We start from the raw sequence: 21,165 nt of genomic DNA on the forward strand, positions 1-21,165 counted from the left end.
AAGAAAGAGGGAGAAGAAAGAAATAGGAAGCATTTCTTTTCTGTTCTAGCCTCCAGAAATAGCTAGTGAGAAATTGGAGATAACAGAGCAACCTTTGAGAGCCAATGAATTGGTAGGTAAAGAGAGCTTGCCTGTATTTATCAGCATGACTTTGAGAAAGATCAGCTTGCTCTGTGGCTACCCAAGGATTTTAAAAATCAGAGATAATCTTGTTAGAGTGTGTTTCTCGAAACAGTGAAAAGATATTATGGTGATCAAATACACTTCTAAAACACAAATAATTTGGAATAGAATCCTACTCTATCTCTTCGTGGATGAGATAAAGAAATCTGTTTATACTTGCTTAAGCTAAAATTTCCTAAATGTATTTGACCATGGAAGTAGGGTTTTTGGTTTGGTTTGGGTTTTGTCTCAATTTCTGAGGGCTTTCCACCAAGTTAGTGATCTTGAGAACATACTTCGGGAAACCAATGACCAAGATAATGAGTCATGAGAAATTATACCTTTGCCACTATATCATAAATTGACCCAATTTCCTATAACAGGGAATGAGCACCACCCTTTAACCTCCTCTTCACCCAGTAAAATGGGAGAGGCTTTTAATGGAAGCCTGTTGTAATCTACCCTATAGGATTTCCTTCAGGTACAAGAGCCTTCCTCAAAGTCATTTAACACTACAGTTACTCTGCCCCAGAAAGATCCAATAAGCCTGTTAAGATGGAACAAGATATCCACGTAATGGCATACCACTGAGGGACCCATTAGTAGGTCCAGAAATTTTCAAACATAGGCACCCCTGCAAGAATCTTAGTTCTCTCATGAATACCTACTATGGCTTACTATTCCTAAGGAAATTATGAGAAAATTTTGAAGATTTTACCAAAAAAAGAATGTGTCAGCATATTTACATCATAGTAGTTTTCTTACTCTTTACGTAAATCTGGAAAAAAAGAGAAAAGAATAATGTAACACCCATATACCCCAAATTGCAAACATAAACATTTTATCAGATCTGTTTTTTTTAGAAAATACAGCATTATGGATCCAGTCGAACTTCCTCTTTGATTGCATTTTGTGTCTGTAATCAGTAAATAGCACTGTTGTGTGTGCATACGTGTTGGCAGTTACCAGACTTTGAGAAATCTTGAATTATAAACAAATAACTCTATAATGCTCTAAACAGTATGAACGTCATATCACAAACAAGAGCAGGGTAGACATTCAGTACTAGAACTGAGTGAGAAGTGTTGATTTTCAAACTTCTGATCCCATTTTTTGATGACCAAGCAAAGCTCTTATGTCATTTTCCCACATTAAAAAAACTGTGTCTCATACATACATCTTGCTTCACTCAGTCAAAACAAAAGTTTATATTTCATATTATATATGCAAGTAATAGGGAGAAAGAGAAATTCAGTGCAGTGAAAACAAATCCATCTCAGTTCAACTTTTGGATAGTAAAACGAAAAAGGCAACCATGGTAAACAGAACTCTCCAGTGGCCCCAAATTCCCACTCCTTGGTGTACGTGCTCTGTGTAATCCCTTCCTTTTCAAAGTGAGCAGATCTTACAAATGCAATGGGATAGTCAGTCTTGTGATTACATTATGTTATAAAAGACTGAGCAGCCTAGAGTGAGATTCTCCTGCTGGTCTTAAAGAAGTGAGAGGCCTCCATGGCTAGGACCTTCAGGGTTAGATTTAATGTGATTAATTTGTCTTTTCTTGAGTTTCCTGTGAATAGATTCATTCAGCCTGTACTCTAACATGCCTGGTCCCTTTTGCTCAGCATAATGATTTTAGATTGATTCATGTTGTTTCAGATTTCAATAATTCATTCCTCTCTGGTAATGAGTAGGATTATGTCATACATATACACCACAGTGTATTTACCCATAATTTTTTTTTTGATTGACATTTGGGATATTTCCAGGTTTTGACTATTATTAATAATGCTACTATAACAATTACGTCCAAGTCTTTGTATGAAGGAACATATGTGTCCATTTCTCTTGGGTAAATTCCTAGGAGTGAGATTTCTGGATCACATGGTAGGTATATGTTTAGCTTTATAAGCAAATGACTAAGTGTTTTCCAAAGTGAATTGAATTTTAAATTCCCACCAGTAGTATAAGAGAGTTCTAGTTGCTCCACATTCTTGTCAATCCTTGGTGCTATCAGTCTTTTTAATTAAAGCAATTCTAATGGATGTGTGTTGGTATCCCATTGTGCTTTTAATTTGCATTTCCCTGATGACAGTGATGTTGTGTAACTTTTCATATGTTTATTAGCCATTCTTGTATTTTCTTTGATGAAATGTTTGCTCAGATCATGTGCCATTTTTTACTAGGTTGCCATCTTATTGAGTTGTACGTGTTCTTTCTATATTCTAGAAACAAGTCCTCTGTCATTTTTTTGTGCTTTAAAAATCTTCTCTCATTCTGTGCTTTGCCTTTTCATTTTCTTAATGGTGTCTTTTGATTTTGTACTTTGAAAATCTTTTCCCATTTTGTGCTTTGCCTTTTCATTTTTTTTTTTTTTTTTTTTTTAAAGATTTTATTTATTTATTCGACAGAGAAAGACAGCCAGCGAGAGAGGGAACACAAGCAGGGGGAGTGGGAGAGGAAGAAGCAGGCTCATAGAGGAAGAGCCTGATGTGGGGCTCGATCCCAGAACGCCGGGACTACGCCCTGAGCCGAAGGCAGATGCTTAACCACTGTGCCACCCAGGCGCCCCTGCCTTTTCATTTTCTTAATGGTGTCTTTTGAAGAGTAGATGGTTTTAGTTTTGATAAAATTCAATGATTCAATATTTTATTTTGTAGTTTATATTCTTGTGATCCATCCAACAAACCTCTGTCTACCTAGAGTTGCAAAGATATTTCTTATGTTTTCTTCCAGAAATGTAGATTTCTCATTTACTATTGCATCTGTGATCCATTTTGAGTTAATTTGTGTATTGAGTGAGTTTAAAATTGAAGTTTATTTTTTTTCTACATGGATATTGAAGTCTTCCAGCACTACTTTTTGAAAAAATCATCCTCTCCCCATTGAATCACCTTTGTCAGAAATCAAATGACCATATATGTGTGGGTCTATTTCTGGACTTTTTATTCTGTCCCATTGATTTGTACATTTATCCTTTCACCAACACCATATGGTCTTGATCACATTGCTTGATAATAAGTCTCAAAATCAAGTAGGGTAAGTCCTACAGCTTCGTTATTCTTTTTCCAAATTGTTTTGGGTATTCTTCTGTCTTAGGTATTTCCATATAAATTTAAGATTGGTTTTTCAATTTATACATATATATCTGGCATTGTGATTGTGTTGAATCTTGTAGATCAACTTTAGGAGAATTGGTATCTTAAATCTGCTTATCAAGGAACATGATATATCCCTCATTTATTTGTTGCCAGCATATAAAACTCAATTGATTTTGCAATTATGATGAGCTTGTATTCTGAGACCTTGCTCAACTCACTTATTACTTCTAGTAGTGATTTGGTAGAATTCTTAGAATTTTCTCCTTACACAGTCATGTCATCTGTGGGAAGAAAAGGATAGTTTTCCCTCTTCATTTCCCATCTGTATGTGTTTTCTTTTTCTTGCTTTATTGCACTGGTTTGGACTTCTACTACAATGTAGAATTACAGTAATAGGAACAGATCTCCTTGCTTTGCTCCTAATCACAGGGTTCAGGAATCATTCACTCTTCCACTGTTAATTGTAATGTTAACAGTAGGGGTTTTTGTAGATGCTCTTTATAGGGTTTAGGAATTTCTCCTCTATTCCTACATTGCTGAGAATATTTATCAGGGTTGGATTTTCCATTTTGTTAGATGCTTCCAGCATCTATTTAGATGACGGTGGGTTTTTTTTCCTCCATTATCCTGTTAATGTGGTGAATTATATTGATGAATTTTCAAATTTTAGTCCAGCTTTTACTTTCATGGGGTCTCAGGGCTTCTTCACATGGTTCCTCCCTCAAAATAGTTGGACTTCTTCCATGGTGCCTCAGGGCTTCAACCATGAGTGTTGAAAGAGTCTTGGGCCAAGGCTACATGGCTTCTTACAAGCTAGCCTCAGAAGTCTTAAATGTTAGTTCAGCCACCTTCTATTGGTCAAGCTAATCACTAAGGCCAACCCAGACTCAAAAGGAGGGTAAATAGTCACCATCTCTCAATGAGAGGAGTAGTATTTTGGCCAAGAATTTTTGGCCATCTTTAATCTGCCGCACCTTTTTTTGCTTTGAGTTTAGCTTTATATTACACTCTTTCTGTTATATTTTTTTCTACATCTGTTTGAAGTGGGATGGGCTATGTCTCACTTCGGCTCAGTCCTCAACTTAAGTATCATTTCCCTGACCTTCCAAAAATAGATTATGTTGGGATGCCTGGGTGGCTCAGTTGGTTAAGCTTCTGCCTTTGGCTCAGGTCATGATCCCAGGGTCCAGGGATTGAGTCCTACATCGGGCTCCTTGCTCAGTGGGAGACTGCTTCTCCCTCTCCCTCTGCCTGCTGCTTTCCCTGCTTGTGCTCTCTCTCTCTCTGACAAATAAAATCTTAAAAAAAAAAAAAAAAAAGATTATGCTTCTCTCTTAATTGTCCCCATAGGACCCCATTTCCACTCCCATAACTACTATACATGTGGATCTGTCCTCCAGCCATTCTGTTTCCCAAACAGTAAGCATTCTTTTTAAGACTCTGTACTTCCTCCACAGTATTCCCTCTTCCCAGGATCCTTTCCCTATTTTACCACCATGCAATCATATTTCATCCTTTAAATATCCTTCACAAGGTGAGGCTTCCCAATTTTAGAGACAAGAAAAGTAAATATGAGGTTGAGGCATATGACTAAAATCACACAGGGGCACCTGGATGGCTCAGTCGGTTAAGTGTCTGCCTTCGGCTCAGGTCACGATCCCAGGGTTCTGGGATCAAGTCCTGCGTCTGGCTCCCTGCTCAGAGGGGAACCTGCTTCTCCCACTCCCTCTCCCTTTGCCTGCTGCTTCCCCTGCTTGTGCTGTCTCTCACTGTCTCTCTCATCAAATAAATCAATAAGATCTTTTTTAAAAAATGACTAAAGTCACACAGCTACTAGAACTAGGATTCAAACCAAATCACCCGATTCAAGTGCTCCATGTTTCCTTCCATGGTGCATGTAACAAATGCTATCTTGCTCTGCCCCATCCCCTATGAATTCCACCCAACAGTCAGCCCTGAGGCTGCTCGAGTTTGCTTTCCCTGTGTGTCTAGTTAGCTGTAGTACCGAGCAATTTGTATCTCCTCTGAAAGTAGTGGTGTTCAAACTCCCTTGCCCTAGATGTAGAAGAACTCCGAGTTGACCTGCACAATCTTCAGCATTGAGACTGAGACAGAGTCACCCACTGGGTGACATTGCTTGATGTCAGTGGTGCATTGTTGCTTATCCTCCTTCCCTGAACTGTTCTACCTGCCCCATTTCCCTAACCTTCCACGTCCACGTGAATCCTCATCCCAGTGGCTGGGTAACCCTGCCAAAGACAGTGCACAGCTACTTCCTTGGCATGAAATAGTCACTACAGAGACTCAAGTCAAAGGACGTGGCTTTGTCTGCTGTTTGTGAAAGGACTCTTTGGGATATATGGGCTCCCCAGAAGCCACCACAGTGCCCTGACACAAGCCCTGAAGAAATCAACACAGCTGGCATTGCTGTATTACATATAAAACCATGGTGCATACAATTAAATATGTATGGCATGTAAAAGAGAAAATATTTCTTCCAGAGTTAACTGACGTATTCTCTCATAACACACTAAGGACTCAAGAAAAGTAGGTTGCAATTTACCAATTAGGAATCTCGGGTAAAAGTTTAAATACATTATAAACATATAGTATAAACTGGCAAGAAAATACCAATATTTAAAATTTTGTCCTTCTTTATTTTATCATTATGAGGGGGGTAGAGATGTTTGGCATACAAAAGTGGATTATTTTTCTATGAGATGCCAGTGCTTTTCATGTAATTATTCCTTGATTATCTGCCTCTTAACTCAAAAGTAATTTGTGTCTTGCTTTAATTGGATAAATTTCTGGGCATATTTAACTTAGTATATTTTCAATGTTTTTATTACTAGACATTCTATTTTTCTGAGAACATTAGCAGGTAAGGGCAGAAGTGTCATGAAATACTTTGACTTTTTTGTAAATCTCTTTTATTTTGTACAGGTCAGAAGTAATGGTGCAGCCATAAAGATGGAGAATCTTCAACCTAAAAAAAATGAAAAGACAAGACTCCCGATTATGTGGAATGGAGACAGTGGAGCCTAGATTCTAAGCATGGTAAGCACATGAAAAGTCTTTATGTTAAGTACTATATGTTTCTCAAGGGGAAAGATAACATCAAACTTGAGAATATCAAGTACATTTAAAAATTTTTGTCACATTAGTGAGGAATGGCGAGAATATCTGAAGTTGAAGACCAGCTGTATTCTGAAGGAAAGGGTATATTTTTCACTACTGTGACACTGACTGTCCATAAATAAAGTTTTATTGGAACACAGTCCTGCCCATTCACTTTCACGCTGGATGGACACAGCTGAGTAGATGCAACAGACACATCTGACCTAAATAAAATATTTATTCTCTGGCCCTTTACAGAGAGATTTTTCCAACCCTGCTCTACATGAAGCAGTGAGGGCAGGACAGGTTTAAGTTGTTCTCACAGCACAAGTTAATGCACTGGCAAAGGAGCTACTTATTTTCAAACTAGTCCTCTACCTCCATGCCTCTAAAAATTCCTCAAATCCAATAAAAACATAATATTTCAGTTTACAGGGACAGAAGTACAGTCATCCCACAGCAGTAGTGGTAGCATGAAGGAAGAATGTGGAAATTCTAACAAATGGTGGCTTATTTAACATTTTTTAAAATAAGGAAGTACTGACCAACCAGAATCTTGTGTAATTGTCTGATCTGTCTGTTAAGATTTTGTTTCTCAGCATTTTAGAAAAATCAATGATAAATTCTTCTTAGAATGCATTAATTTTGCCTTTGATGAAGAATTGCCAGGCCTTGTTTTAGAAGATAAAAAGGACCATGATTTTATGGTGCTTCCCATTTGGCCCTCCCCACCTGCAGTTCCAACCTTGACCCCAGTTCCATTTCTCCTGTTTCTCTACCTGGTTTCTGATCAAACACTTCTTTACTATAATTTCAAATTGTTCAGCAGTGTGCATGTGTGTGTGTGTGTGTTTACCTAAAAGTAGACAGGATTTAAAATCAGGAATAATTATAAACAACCGTAAGGCAGTTGTGTCCATTTTAATGGTGGTACTATCAGAACAATAATCATGTCAAAAATATTTCCATATTGGGGCGCCTGGGTGGCACAGCGGTTAAGCGTCTGCCTTCGGCTCAGGGCGTGATCCCAGTGTTATGGGATCGAGCCCCACATCAGGCTCCTCCGCTGTGAGCCTGCTTCTTCCTCTCCCACTCCCCCTGCTTGTGTTCCCTCTCCCGCTGGCTGTCTCTCTCTGTCAAATAAATAAATAAAATCTTAAAAAAAAAAAATTTCCTTATTAATTTACTACTTGTTTTAGAGGTGTCTAGGACACACTCAACTTTTTCCCAAACTTATATATATATATATATTTTTAAGATTTTATTTATTTATTTGACAGAGATAGAGACAGCCAGCGAGAGAGGGAACACAAGCAGGGGGAGTGGGAGAGGAAGAAGCAGGCTCACAGCGGAGGAGCCTGATGTGGGGCTCGATCCCATAACACTGGGATCACGCCCTGAGCCGAAGGCAGACGCTTAACCGCTGTGCCACCCAGGCGCCCCTCAAACTTATATTCTAACAAAAGACAGATCATGTTCTAAGATCACAATGGATTTCTTCTTAGGAAAGCCTATGGATTTGATCGCAAATGCTCAAAAATTACTTTTAGCTCCAGGTAATGCAATGTGTGCATTGTTAGATCAGAGACACATTTATATTCATCCAAAATAATGGAGACATGTACATTTCTATGTGGCATGGAAGTAGTTCCCAATTCTATAATATGAGGAGATGTTAAAATACTAATCTGTTTTTTTAGACTAAGGAAGATTAAAGCTCCTGTTCCCAGAAGTACAAAATGAGACAAACTAGATCAGTCAGATAGAGATCTATAAAATTCTAAAACCCTTCCTATTCCTCTGGAAAGCACTATATAATTCAGTATTCAAAGGATGAGATATTCAAATAAGGCTCTTTCACCAACACCCTAGAGTCTCAGCTTAGGAATGAACTAGGACACTAATTTTTTACTAATGTAGTAATTGGAAATACAGAATCAGGATTTCTAACACTGTTACATGTATTCTTTAATTTGCAAATCTTTAATGTTAAAGAAGGTGAGTGAATATGGGGCGCCTGGGTGGCTCAGTCCTTAAGCATCTGCCTTCGGCTCAGGGTGTGATCCCGGCGTTATGGGATCGAGCCCCACTTCGGGCTCCTCCACTGGGAGCCTGCTTCTTCCTCTCCCACTCCCCCTGCTTGTGTTCCCTCTCTTGCTGGCTGTCTCTCTCTCTGTCAAATAAATAAATAAAATCTTTAAAAAAAAAAAAAAAAGAAGGTGAGTGAATAAAGTGAAATCTAGCTTAAAAAAAAAAAAAAGATGTCACATTTGCACCATGCAATGAGACATGGGAAGAAGACAGAATTCTTTGCCCACCAACACATTTGTTGAGGAATGCCATACCTTTAGAGATGATTTTGGAAAATAATATAAATTCCATTATGTCTTTTATGTTTTCAATTCACATTTTTCAATAATAAATTAGTAGTTAATTTTTATAAGAGATATACAATCAGCAAACTGGAATTTCCTCAAACTGTTTCATTATCTTGTTTGTTTTGAAACCTAAAAAGTTCCCGGGCTCCATACAGAAGTATTTGTTCTATGGATTCCTCTATTTCCTGAAAGATTAACTCATTACAAAAATCTCAGATTTCCTTCAAAAAGCTCAGATTTCACAGAGGAGACTAGGATTAATCAAATAATTCTTGAAATATGGGACATCTGAAATGGTAATTTCAACTCTGATAACTCCTTGAATGTTTTCCTTTCCCTGGCTTGTATATCATTCTGGTAAATGGTATTCTAAGGACAGAGGCCAATGTAACTGCAAGGTATCTAAGGTCCCCCAAGTATTTTTTCCTGAGCGTTTTAATGAATTTCAAAGTACAAAGGAACTAATATAATTTTTGTACTACATGAGAAGTCACGAAAACTTGGTTGGGTCTTAAGTGAAGTTACCAGGAGCTATTTTCTGAGAAATATTTAATAATTGCTAGAACTCTGTGTTTATAAAATGGAAACAACCCTGAGGATTTATAAATAAGCACAAACCAATGCACAGCTAATATCAAGTTTTCTCTTTATTTTGTGATGACATTTAAGACTGAAAGAGACACAAGTGGGCAAAAAATCAACATTCTCTTACCATCTACAGTTTTCGCAAGTTTTTTAACCACATCCGGGGTGACATTCTTGCAGAAACTGAGTTTCACACATTCCAAACTAATGTGACAATAATTAGCCAATGAACAAACTCTGGAAAAGAGAAAGAGAACAAAAGTTATGAGAACAGATAGTGAAATGTACTTTTTACAAAGTTTTAAAAAATTCAGCCGTCAAATTTATCTCGGCCCTGCATGTCCACTAACCCTACCCTATCCCTCCTCACCTACCAGTCCTGCCCTCCCAACAAGATGGAGACTGCAAATACAACTCCCTGAAAGAACACATGATGAACACACCTAATAAAATTTCCAGACCAAAAAAACCCCAAAAACCAAAAAACCCCAAAAAGTAAAGATGACAGGGGCAAAGATCTAAAGATGTCAGAATCTATTTTGAGATTCTTAGAGAAATGGTAATAGTAGGTACATCCAGAGGGTTATTACAGTGTTATCATTCTGATGGGTGTTTAGTAATAATGAAGTAAAAGTGATCATTATCTTAATATCTGGCACCAGAATTACTCCCAGAAGAGAACTGCCTTTGTTTGGGAAAATACCTGGCTAGGCTCTTGTAGGAGGAAAGAATCTGCAGAAGAACATGTGGGAGTTCTGCCATTCTTCATGGACAGGGATGGGATTTTCTTACTCCTGACGGGTGGGTAAAGAAGATCATGGAGGTGAGAGAGACAGAAGGCAGAAAAATGGAGCAAGGCCAGAACCAGCAAGATGAAGGCTATTGATGGGACACTTGAAGATTAGAGAACATGTTCTCTTTGCTGTGATGCCCTTCTTAGGGTTCCCTGAAACACTTCTACTGTTGCTCACAAATGAGCTAGAAGAAGATGCTGAGTTACCGTTGTCCGTGTGAGAGGGAGCAGGACCCCAAGAGGCAAGACAAGACAGGAGGGAACCGTGAGAGTGCAAGTACCATACCAGAATTTGTCAAAACCATGAGCATGGGATTTTGATAACCTTGAAATGTTTACCTAGATCTCAGGAGTAAAAAGTCCTCTTCCAGGACAAGGGATTTGTGTATAACTGACATTGCTAGTTCTCAAAGGATGACTCCTGGACCAGCAGCATCAGCATCACCTAAGAAATTGTTAGAAATTTGGATGCAAAAGAATGAAACTTGACCACTCTCTCACACCATACACAAAGATAAACTCCAAATGGATGAAAGACCTCGATGTGAGACAGGAATCCATCAAAATCCTAGAGGAGAACATAGGCAGCAACCTCTTTGACATCAGCCACAGCAACTTTTTTCATGACACATCTCCAAAGGCAAGAGAAACAAAAGAAAAAATGAACTCGTGGGACTTCATCAAGATAAAAAGCTTCTGCACAGCCAAGGAAGCAGTCAAAAAAACTAAGAGGCAGCCCACGGAATGGGAGAAGATATATGCAAATGACACTACAGATAAAGGACTGGTATCCAAGATCTACAAAGAACTTCTCAAACTCAATACACAAGAAACAAACAAATCAAAAAATGGGCACAAGATATGAACAGACACTTTTCCAATGAAGACATACAAATGGCTAACAGACACATGAAAAAATGTTCAAAATCATTAGCCATCAGGGAAATTCAAATCAAAACCACACTGAGATACCACCTGACGCCAGTTAGAATGGCAAAAATTGACAAGGCAGGAAACAACAATTGTTGGAGAGGATGTGGAGAAAGGGGATCCCTCCTACATTGTTGGTGGGAATGCAAGTTGGTACAGCCACTCTGGAAAACAGTGTGGAGGTCCCTTAAAAAGTTAAAAATGGAGCTACCCTATGATCCAGCAATTGCACTACTATTTACCCCAAAGATACAGACGTAGTGAAGAGAAGGGCCATATGCACCCCAATGTTCATAGCAGCATTGTCCACAATAGCTAAATCGTGGAAGGAGCCGAGAGTGGTCCTAATGTTAACAAGAACAAGGGGAAAAGCTTCCTTAAACTGTCCCTGAAGTAATTCCCCAGGTTTCACACTGGTGAGAGCACGTCTCTAGTAAGAAATCTACTCTTCCAATGTTAAAGAACATTATACATACAAAAAACTCCAATTTCTGTCCTCATCTTTAAAATGGACATTTTCTCAGGGTGCCTGAGTGGCTCTGTCAGTTAAGCATCTGCCTTCGGTTCAGGTCATGATCCCAGGGTCTTGGGATCAAGCCCCACAGGCTTCCCTGCTCAGCTAGGAGTCTCCTTCTCCCTCTCCCTCTCCCTCTGCCCCTCGCCCCACTTTCTCTCTCTCAAATAAAACCTTTAAAAAAATAAAAAATAAATAGACATTTTCTCTAGTTTCCAATTAATAACAGAAAAATCAGAGGACTTTAAATGTCATGATAATATCCATAAATACTGAAATTCTGATATCTCTTTGGCTTCCACTGATTAGGCCGTGCTATCTAAGGAATAAGTCTTCCCTATAATAATTATGAAAATTCAAAGTTCTTTACAATGGGTTTATTCAAATTGAGTAATGATAGTTTTTGTTTTCTTTTTAATAAAATACTATTGAAAGAAGAAATAACCACCTTAAATAAGTAGCATGAGTGTATATATAGTGAATAATACTTATTGTTTGAATAAAGACAATTTTAATGGTATTTATAAACAAATAATAATGCCTAGCACAGAGTGTTTTTCATACGCCAAGCCCCTAAATCTTTTCCTGAGTTAACTCACTTAATCCTCAGGACAATCCTGAGGCAGAATCTATCATTTTCTCCTTAACATTACTGATGAGGAAAGTGGGGCACAGAGAGGTTTAGTGTCTTACCCAAGGTCGCCCTGCTAATAAAAGAGCTGGGGTTTAGGCCAGGGAACTGGGCTCTAAAGTCCCCGCGGAATCAATCCTGCCTCTCAGACGAAACAAATGATTTAGACTACTTGCACAAGAAGAATTAAGTGAGAGTTTTCCTGACCGTTTTAATGAGAGATCTTACCGCTTCACAGAAGAAAAAGTCATCTGCCTCCCATTCCTGAGAGTCTGTTAGTAAATGAGTGGGCAAGACTCTGTTTGATAATTGTTCCTGTTCATTTCTGGCCCAAACCTCAATGATAATAGAAAAACAGCATGATGCAGACATAGGTTTCTGTTGCGTGTTTTCATGAGCCTGAGAATGGTGTTCCGTGTTTTCTTCTACGAAAACAAATTCACTTACGTGAGGAAGGCAACGTAAGGACGGGTTTTATGTTGTACATGTTTCTCTCAGATTATTCAACCTCCTTCAGAAGTCCCCGTCGCTTTCAGAATAGAACATCCTTTGCTCTTGTAATTGGATAAATCCTGCTCAGAGAGGCTCTGCTGTGGAGGTATCTGGGCTCCGAGAGTTGCAGTCAAACAGTGAGACACCAGAGGGTCCAGGTGCCTGTCGTATATTTACCTACTTGGTCTCCTCTCTCTAAGTTAAGCTACTGAACAGCTGGCTTGGGCACAATAAACAAAGCAGCGTAACAGGTTTTGAATTCTCATTTGAATTAATTGAATATTTTATTGAAGACATGGAAGTAAAATATATAGGAGGAAGAACCATGAGGAGGCATGAAGCAGATAACCCAATAACAGAGGGCCAGGAGAGCCAACAAAAATGGGGATGTTGCCATAGTTACCAAGAAACACACACACGCGCACACACACACACACACACATACACACATATGTGCAGCCTACAATCTCCATGTCAGTAAGATATTGAAAATCAGCAAAAGAAGCTCTTAAGTCCGGGGTCATTCTCTCCTCTGTACCTTAATTAGTATTATCCGGCCTTTGGAGACAAGCCAGAAGGAAAAAAGATGTCTTCAATTCTGCCTGTTAGTAAGTTCTATCCTTATGAAACCCTCTCTGAAGCCTCTGTTGCGTATCGGTGTAATTAGAGACACAGCATCCTTCTAACATGAAGATAGTCTCCTAATTAGGGAACTGACCTGAGCTGTCCATCCTTCACAGAGGCCCATCCCCAACCACCAGCGGTAACACAGGAAAGACTCTGATTCTGGTTGAATCACACTTTTGTTAGTTCTGCATCACCCAAATGAACTACTTTTGTCTCAGAGACAAAATCAGTAAAACTCTAACAGTGGCTTACTGTTAGCCCCAGCATACTGTATATTCACTTTTTTCCTTGTTTTGTTTGTCAGACATTTATAAGTGAAATTCAAACACGTATAGTAAGCTGATCAGTGGGATGATAAGCACAGTCTCTATCCAGATATTCATAGATGAAAGACAAAATGAAAGAAAGGCAGGGATTGGGGGGTGGCAGTTTCCATCTGTAACACGACTTCAGCATAAATAACAAATTGGGCCTGAAGGAAAAGTAGGCTTCAAGGCTATAATGAAGTACATCTATGATGTCTTCCTTTCTATTCACTTTGACTGATTTTTCGCATATAAAAATCTGTAGGACTCTGACAAGTGTCCTCTGTCTACCAGCTGCTGCATCCATTATGAAGGAGATCACGGACAGACGTGTAATTAGAGAGAGGGATGATACTGGTGAAGTTGCAAAGAGGAGTGGAAGCATGTTGGTTCTGTAAATCTAAGAGAAGTGTGTGGGCCCAATGATCTAGTACAAGGGCATAGGTCTGTGGTACATACGTTTGTAGTAAATGAATGGAAAAGACCTGGGTAGTTTGAATTTATGTCTATTTCATATGCCCATCTTTTTTCCATTCAGACCCTTCATCTAGAATATATATGCAGTTCCACAAGAGGAAACCAAGCATAACCTTTCTATTTCTTCTAGAACAGCAGTGGGTCACACCTTAAAACACCACCTTAGAACAAATGAGTTCCATAAAAAGGGCTTTGTGTGTAACTCTCCTAAAGTGATAAATGACTGTCTCATATATTATCTTCAATCAGTGATTTTAACTTTAACAGATATTAACTAGACTTACTGTAGTGATAATTTTGTAGTATATACAAATATTGAATCCTTATGTTATATGCCTGAAACTCATATAATGTTATTTATCAATGATACCCCAATAAAAAAATTAATAAAAAGTAAATCAAGCAGCTTAGCTCCAGAAAAATAGAACAATATGTGTTTATCAGTGTAACGCATCGTAAAGTATGTATATTTTGTCCATATTCAGGTATTCTACCTTAAGATGTATTCAGTATATCAAGAAAACCTAAGAGAATCACCTGGAAGACTTTTCATGAAATGGTATACTTGGACAAATACTTACAAAATTTTTTAAAAACTGAGCATTAATACCATAATATCTATAAAGAATATTTACAAATCTATGAAGCTAGACATACATTTCTTTTTTAAAGATTTTATTTATTTGAGAGAGAGAGAGAGAGACAAAGGAGAGAGAGAGAGAGCATGAATAGGGAGAGGGACAGAGTAAGAGGGAGAAGCAGGCCCCCCGCTGAGCAGGGAGCCTGATGCAGGGCTCAATCCCAGGACCCCAAGATCACAACCCAAGCACAAAGCAGACACTTAACCAACTGAGCCACTCAGGCCCCCCAAAGATATATGTTTCAATAGCAAAAAGGGCAAAAAGGAAAAAAAAAAAACCATATACACACACAAAATAAATCAAGAAATGCAAAACACCATTAAGAATATTAAAAAAGGGGAGCCTCCTTTTCCTTCTCCCTCTGCTGCTCTCCCTTCTTGTGCTCTCTCTCAAATAAGTAAATAAAAATCTTAAAAAATAATATTTAAAAAATTTAATGTCAAGAAACTTCAGCAAAGCAAATTAAAATAAGAGACTCCGTCCATAATGTTGGTTATGTATGTACGAGAGCACTGAGGTTTCCAGTGGTGTGGCAAGACGGGCACTTGCATACACCGCTACTGGAGAAATACACTGCACAGCCTTTCGGAGAGCGATTTAACAATATTTATTTGAAAACCTTAAAAATGTTAATTTCATAATTTTTTGAACTAGTAATTCTATTTTTAGGGCTTTATACAAATGAAATAATCAAAGATGCAAATATCTGTGTACAAGGATATTTTTTACTGTATTATTTTTCATAAGGAAAATCAGAAGCAATCTATATGCTCAACAGTAAGATATTAATTGTATCACATTTATGTAATGGGGTATCAAGCAAACATCAGAATAATGTTTTCGGAAAGATGATGGTTCATTAGGAGAACATGGCATAAGTTTAGATGGAAAAGTGACAAACACAAAACTCTATTTATAGGATGATTTATATTTAAGTGTATTATACTCATGCCATATCTTGATTTTATTATAATACACTAAAAATGTTTTCTTTTGAAGATCCTAAGTCAGTGGTTGGAACACTTTTTCTTAAAGGGCCGCATAGCAAATATTTAAGGCTTTGCAGAATTTAATTTGCATTTAATCACAGGTTAAGGAGCAAAATCAAACATGTCATATAGGTTCTTCTGTATTTAAAGTTGCAAAATCATTTTTAGGTTGTGGGCAATTAAAAATACAGGCAGCTGGCTACAATTTTTCAAGCTCTCTCCTATATTCATAAACTTGGAAAGTTCTTAAGTAGCTTTCTGGTTTAATATGTCTTATTCAGCAAGTGAAACTATTAATACCTGTCCTAAGCACCTTGCAGGATTGCAGTGAGGATCTGATTTGTAGGGAAGCTTTTGGCAAATATAACCTGTTTTTAAAAAATCACAATGTAGAAGAATTTGTTCTTGCCTACACTTCCTCTTCCTCTTCTCTGCCCACCTAAATCCTATCAGCCCTTCAAGGATTATCTGAGGTTAAACCCTTTTCCAAAAGTCACCCCCTCTTAAAAGATGTGTATGCCATTTAGATTTGTGTGTGTGTGTGTGTGTGTGTGTGTGTGTGTGTGTGTGTGTGATGCTTTTTCTTAAATTAGGTGATAAGTACCTTGAAGGAAGTACTTGTCTGGGATATCATTTTCTATCCCTCACTGCAAACAGCTGACCTGATTATTTCAAATTTATTGTATATTTAAAGTACGCCAGCTAAACTCAATGACAGGAACTGCTTTGTCACATCTGTTCCTGGAATATTCAGCTTTGTGATCCTAGGGAATGAAGACTTAACCACAAAGCAATCTTTTATCTGAAAAAATTTAAAGATATGTAGCAATAACAGCGAATAGGTACAAGAACATTATTTGACGTTTCCAGGAAAATAAAATGCTTCCAGTAAACCATTACCCTGCCCTCCAACTTTACTGCAAACTAAAAATAGTAATAGTAATAATATCTACAAAATGGAGAATCCATTGACTTTTTTTTTGTTTTTGGCCTAGTTGTTTTCGTTTTGCTTTATTTATTTATGATATGTTAGTCACCATACAGTACATCATTAGTTTTTGATGTAGTGTTCTATGATTCATTGTTTGCGTGTAACACCCAGTGCTCCATGCAATATGTGCCCTCCTTAATACCCATCACTGGGCTAGCCCATCCCTCCACTCCCCTCCCCTGTAAAACCCTCAGTTTGTGGTTCATTTCCCCCTCTGTTTACCCCCCCTTCATTTTTCCCTTCCTTCTCCTACAGATCTCCCTGCTATTCCTTATGTTCCACAAATGAGTGAAACCATATGATAATTGTCTTTCTCTGCTTGACTTATTTCGCTTAGCATAATATCCTCCAGTCCTATCCATGTTGATGCAAATGTTGGGTGATCATTCTTTCTGATGGCTGAGTAATATTCTATTGTTTATATGGACTACGTCATCTTTATCCAGTCATCTGTTGAAGGGCATCTCGGCTCCTTCCACAGTTTGGCTATTGTGGACAATGCTGCTATGAACATTGGGGTGCATATGGCCCTTCTCTTCACTACGTCTGTATCTTTGGGGTAAACACCCAGTAGTACAATTGCTGGGTCATAGGGTAGCTCTATTTTTAACTTTTTGAGGGACCTCCACACTGTTTTCCAAAGTGGCTCTACCAGCTTGCATTCCCAGAGCAATCTACACTTTCAACGCCATTCCAATCAAAATACCAATGACATTTTTCAAAGTGCTGGAACAAACAATTCTAAAATTTGTGTGGAACCAGAAAAGACCCCGAATCACCAAGGAAATGTTGAAAAAGAATCCATTGATTTCTTACAATAATTAGAAAGTTGATTATCTATAAATTTGATTGTTATAAATTATTATTTTATAGATATAAATCTCAATTGTCATGAGATGAAATAATTTAAGCATCCTTTGCATGTTGCAGATGTTTTCAAACAGTATGTTTGCAGAACTTTTTCAAACAGTAATTGTTGATGTGCATGTGACCCTTCACATTTGCATGCATTCCAAACCAATATACTCGTTGTATTTATTTATTATTTTTATTTTTTAAAATATTTTCAGGTATCTTTGGCAAAGAAGATGCTTTAAGCAACCAAGAATGATTTAGAGCTTACCCACTAATGACCTTATGGTGTACTAAATGTGCTAGGTGTTATGAAAGATGTAAAGAAGTAGAATTAATCCCTTAAAATCATATTTTTACGAGATGGCCCATTCAGAGCTCAAGAACATATTTGTTAAAATATACAGCTATATGGGGCACCTGGGTGGCTCAGTCAGTTAAGCATCTGCCTTTGTCTCAGGTCATGATTCCAGGATCCTGGGATCTAGCCCCACATCAGGCTCCCTGCTCAGCGGGGAATCTGCTTTTCCCTCTCCCTCTGCCTCTCTCCCCAGCTGGTACTCTCTCTCTCAAATAAATAAACAAAATCTTAAAAAAAAAAAAAAAAGATTGCTTAAAAAAATAAAATAAAAAATAAAATATACAGCTATACATGTGACCAAATGTGATATATGGCCTTAAGCAGCAACTGTCCAGAGGTCATCAGTGTCCTACTCAGTAAGTGGAAATAATACTAGCCCTGAGCACTTCTCCATGTGTGTTAGTTACATGATGTATAAAAAATTACCCAAAAAACAGCTTAAAATAATAATCATGTAATATCTCTGTTTCTCTGGGTCAGGAATCAAGTACAGCTTAGCTGAGTGGCTCTGGTTCAAGGTGCCTCATGAGACTGTAGTCAAACTGTTGGGAGGGCTGAGTCTCATCTATGGGCGTGGCTATGGGAAGATTGCTTCCAAGCTCACTCACCTTGTTGTTGTTCCCTTCCTGTTGGCCAGAGAATTTAGTTCCTCACCATGTGAACTTCTTCCTAGATTGCCTGAGTGTCCTTATGATATGACAGCTGGGTTTCCCCACAAGAAATAATGAGAGAGGGAGAGAGAGACGGGAGGAGAGAAAGTGGCCCTAGATGGAAGGCTCAGTCTTTTATCACCTACTCTCAGATGTGAGGTGCTATCACGTCTGGTGTCTTCTGTTGGTCTCACAGACCAATGTGAATACAGTGCTGGAAGGGACTACACAGGGCATGAATTCCAGGAGCTGGGAATCATCGGGGGCTAGTTTGGGAGCGAGCTACCACATGATAGAATATTATCTATTATTAACTGTGATCAAATATTAAGAGTCACCAAAACAGGCATTTTGTCACATCCCTTGGCTTTTTGGAGCCCAGGAATGCAATAAGCAAAAGTCAGACTCCTTTTGGCTTAACATATCATGGTCTATGTTATAGACCTACATTATAGACTACATTAAAGGTGCCCTTAAAATGCTGAACTGAAGTGGGTAATTAACTCATGATTCATTTTCGTAAAGCAACCAGATAAAAAAGGTTAATCTAATTTCCCTACTCTCTTTTGTTTATTCCTATAGAGCTGAGGTCTAGATATCTGAGCTGCTGGCAGCTTCTTGGATAGGAATCCCACACGGATTCCTGCATTGGTAACCTGTCGGCATCCCCTCACGTTGAGATAGCCATAGAGTTTAAGTAAAAAGGATTTAGTAGGGGCTTTTCATAATTGCCACACTCAGTTTCCCCTTTCCTAGATAGCAGATCAAGAGTTGGTGTTTCCATATGGAGAAATATTGGCTTCATATTGAACTGAGTAGCTGAGAGGACACTTCAGTGGAATTTGCTGTTACAGAGAAGGCACGCACCAGCGCAACTCAAATCACATTGTGTTTTGCCCACGTCTTACTTTCCTAGAGATAGAGCTCTGTCTACACTGCCCCCCACATCTACTTAGTTAAGTATCATCAACTCTAAGTATTTAAACAAGTTTAGCCTTACCTGGAATTTCATAGACTGTTCTGATCATGAGAGTTATTTTACAAGGTATTAAAGATAATATAAACAAGGTTTCCATGACCAGAGTTCAAATAAATCTCAAATATTTTTGCTGCTTTCGTTTAAGTATTTTTAAGTATCAAAATCAAGACATAGAATAAAGAGTTTTCTGAATGAAAAACTATTTGAGAAATCATTGTCAAATTTTTGCAAGCGCAAAATCAGCTTCAGCTTTCATAATAGGGAAGGACTTGTAATAGAAACATCTATACAGAACAGTAACGATATTTTAACTATTATTTATATTATTTATATTCTATGCTATTTCTTTTTTGTTGTTATTTAATCTCAAAAGTCACCTTAGAGAGTCAGTTTATAACCCTTGAAGCTCATGAGACAAAAATCACCTCCAGGGTCTTCTCTTCTAGAGTCTTCTTTTCAGAAACCACCATACCTTACCTGCCTGGCTTCTCCAAGGAAGCAAATAAGCAAATAACGCCTCTGCTTGATTTGTGTGAAAGCCAGCAGTAGGAGCCATAAGAAGGGGTGCATTTCTAGCAGCAGGAATGACATTGCTTGCCTTTTACTCCCTTTTCCTTCTTCTAAAGGAAACAGGACATTCTTTTTTTTTTAAAAGAATTTATTATATTATGTTAGTCACCATACAGTACATCCCTGGTTTTTGATGTAAAGTTCGACGATTCATTACTTGCATATAACACCCAGTGCACCATGCAATACGTGCCCTCCTTACTACCCATCACCAGCCTATCCCATCCCCCGCCCCCCTCCCCTCTGAAGCCCACAGTTTGTTTCTTGGAGTCCATAGTCAGGACATTCTTAAGAAATGGAAGGCGCACTAGACAGGTGCAGGTGCTGGAGTCAAAAGTACTGGTTTTGTGTCCTCGTCCTCTGATGCATTCCATGACACGCACCCCCTCCCTTCGTAGAAGGCAAACTTCCATAGAATTAGGGTACCCCTGTCTACTTATACTGCATATTAAAGATTAAAACAGGTGTCCTATTGGGGAAAATACAACATAGGACGTGCAGCCAGATGACTTGGTGTGGAGGGCCACAGTACCATTTACTAATTACAGAAATTTGGACAAGTTACTTAATTCCTTTGAGCCCCAGTTTCTGTTGGGAGGGGGGAATGGGAATAACTGTTTATCATTTAGAGTTATTATGGCGATTCACTATATGTGTCTGTGAAAGTGCTAATCCAATAGAAGGCAGTATTACTAAAGAGGTGGCATATTGCTGGATTTCCCAGCTGTTGCCCTGTCCCCCATGTTTTTGGTAGTGGTGGCAGTCACTAATTTGTGTAATTGTTGATGCTGCTGGTGTCATTTGCCATTCCAGAGTTCTCTTCCATCAGAGAGAGCTGTTTCCAGTGAGCAGTGCTCAGTTGCTAATACTCATTCAGTCTGATGGAGAGAGCGCTTGGTGGTCACATGACCTGGGATCTGATCCCAGCCCTGCCATTTGCCCAGCTGGGTGAGCTTGGGCAAGTCACAGCACCCTCTCCGGGTCTTGGTAATATCCTCTTTATTTAAACAAGTGTTTGGA

This window comes from Ursus americanus, chromosome 34 (assembly GCF_024610735.1).
Source record: "Ursus americanus isolate L20-20 chromosome 34, mUrsAme1.1.p, whole genome shotgun sequence".
In the NCBI taxonomy this organism is placed as follows: domain Eukaryota; kingdom Metazoa; phylum Chordata; class Mammalia; order Carnivora; family Ursidae; genus Ursus; species Ursus americanus.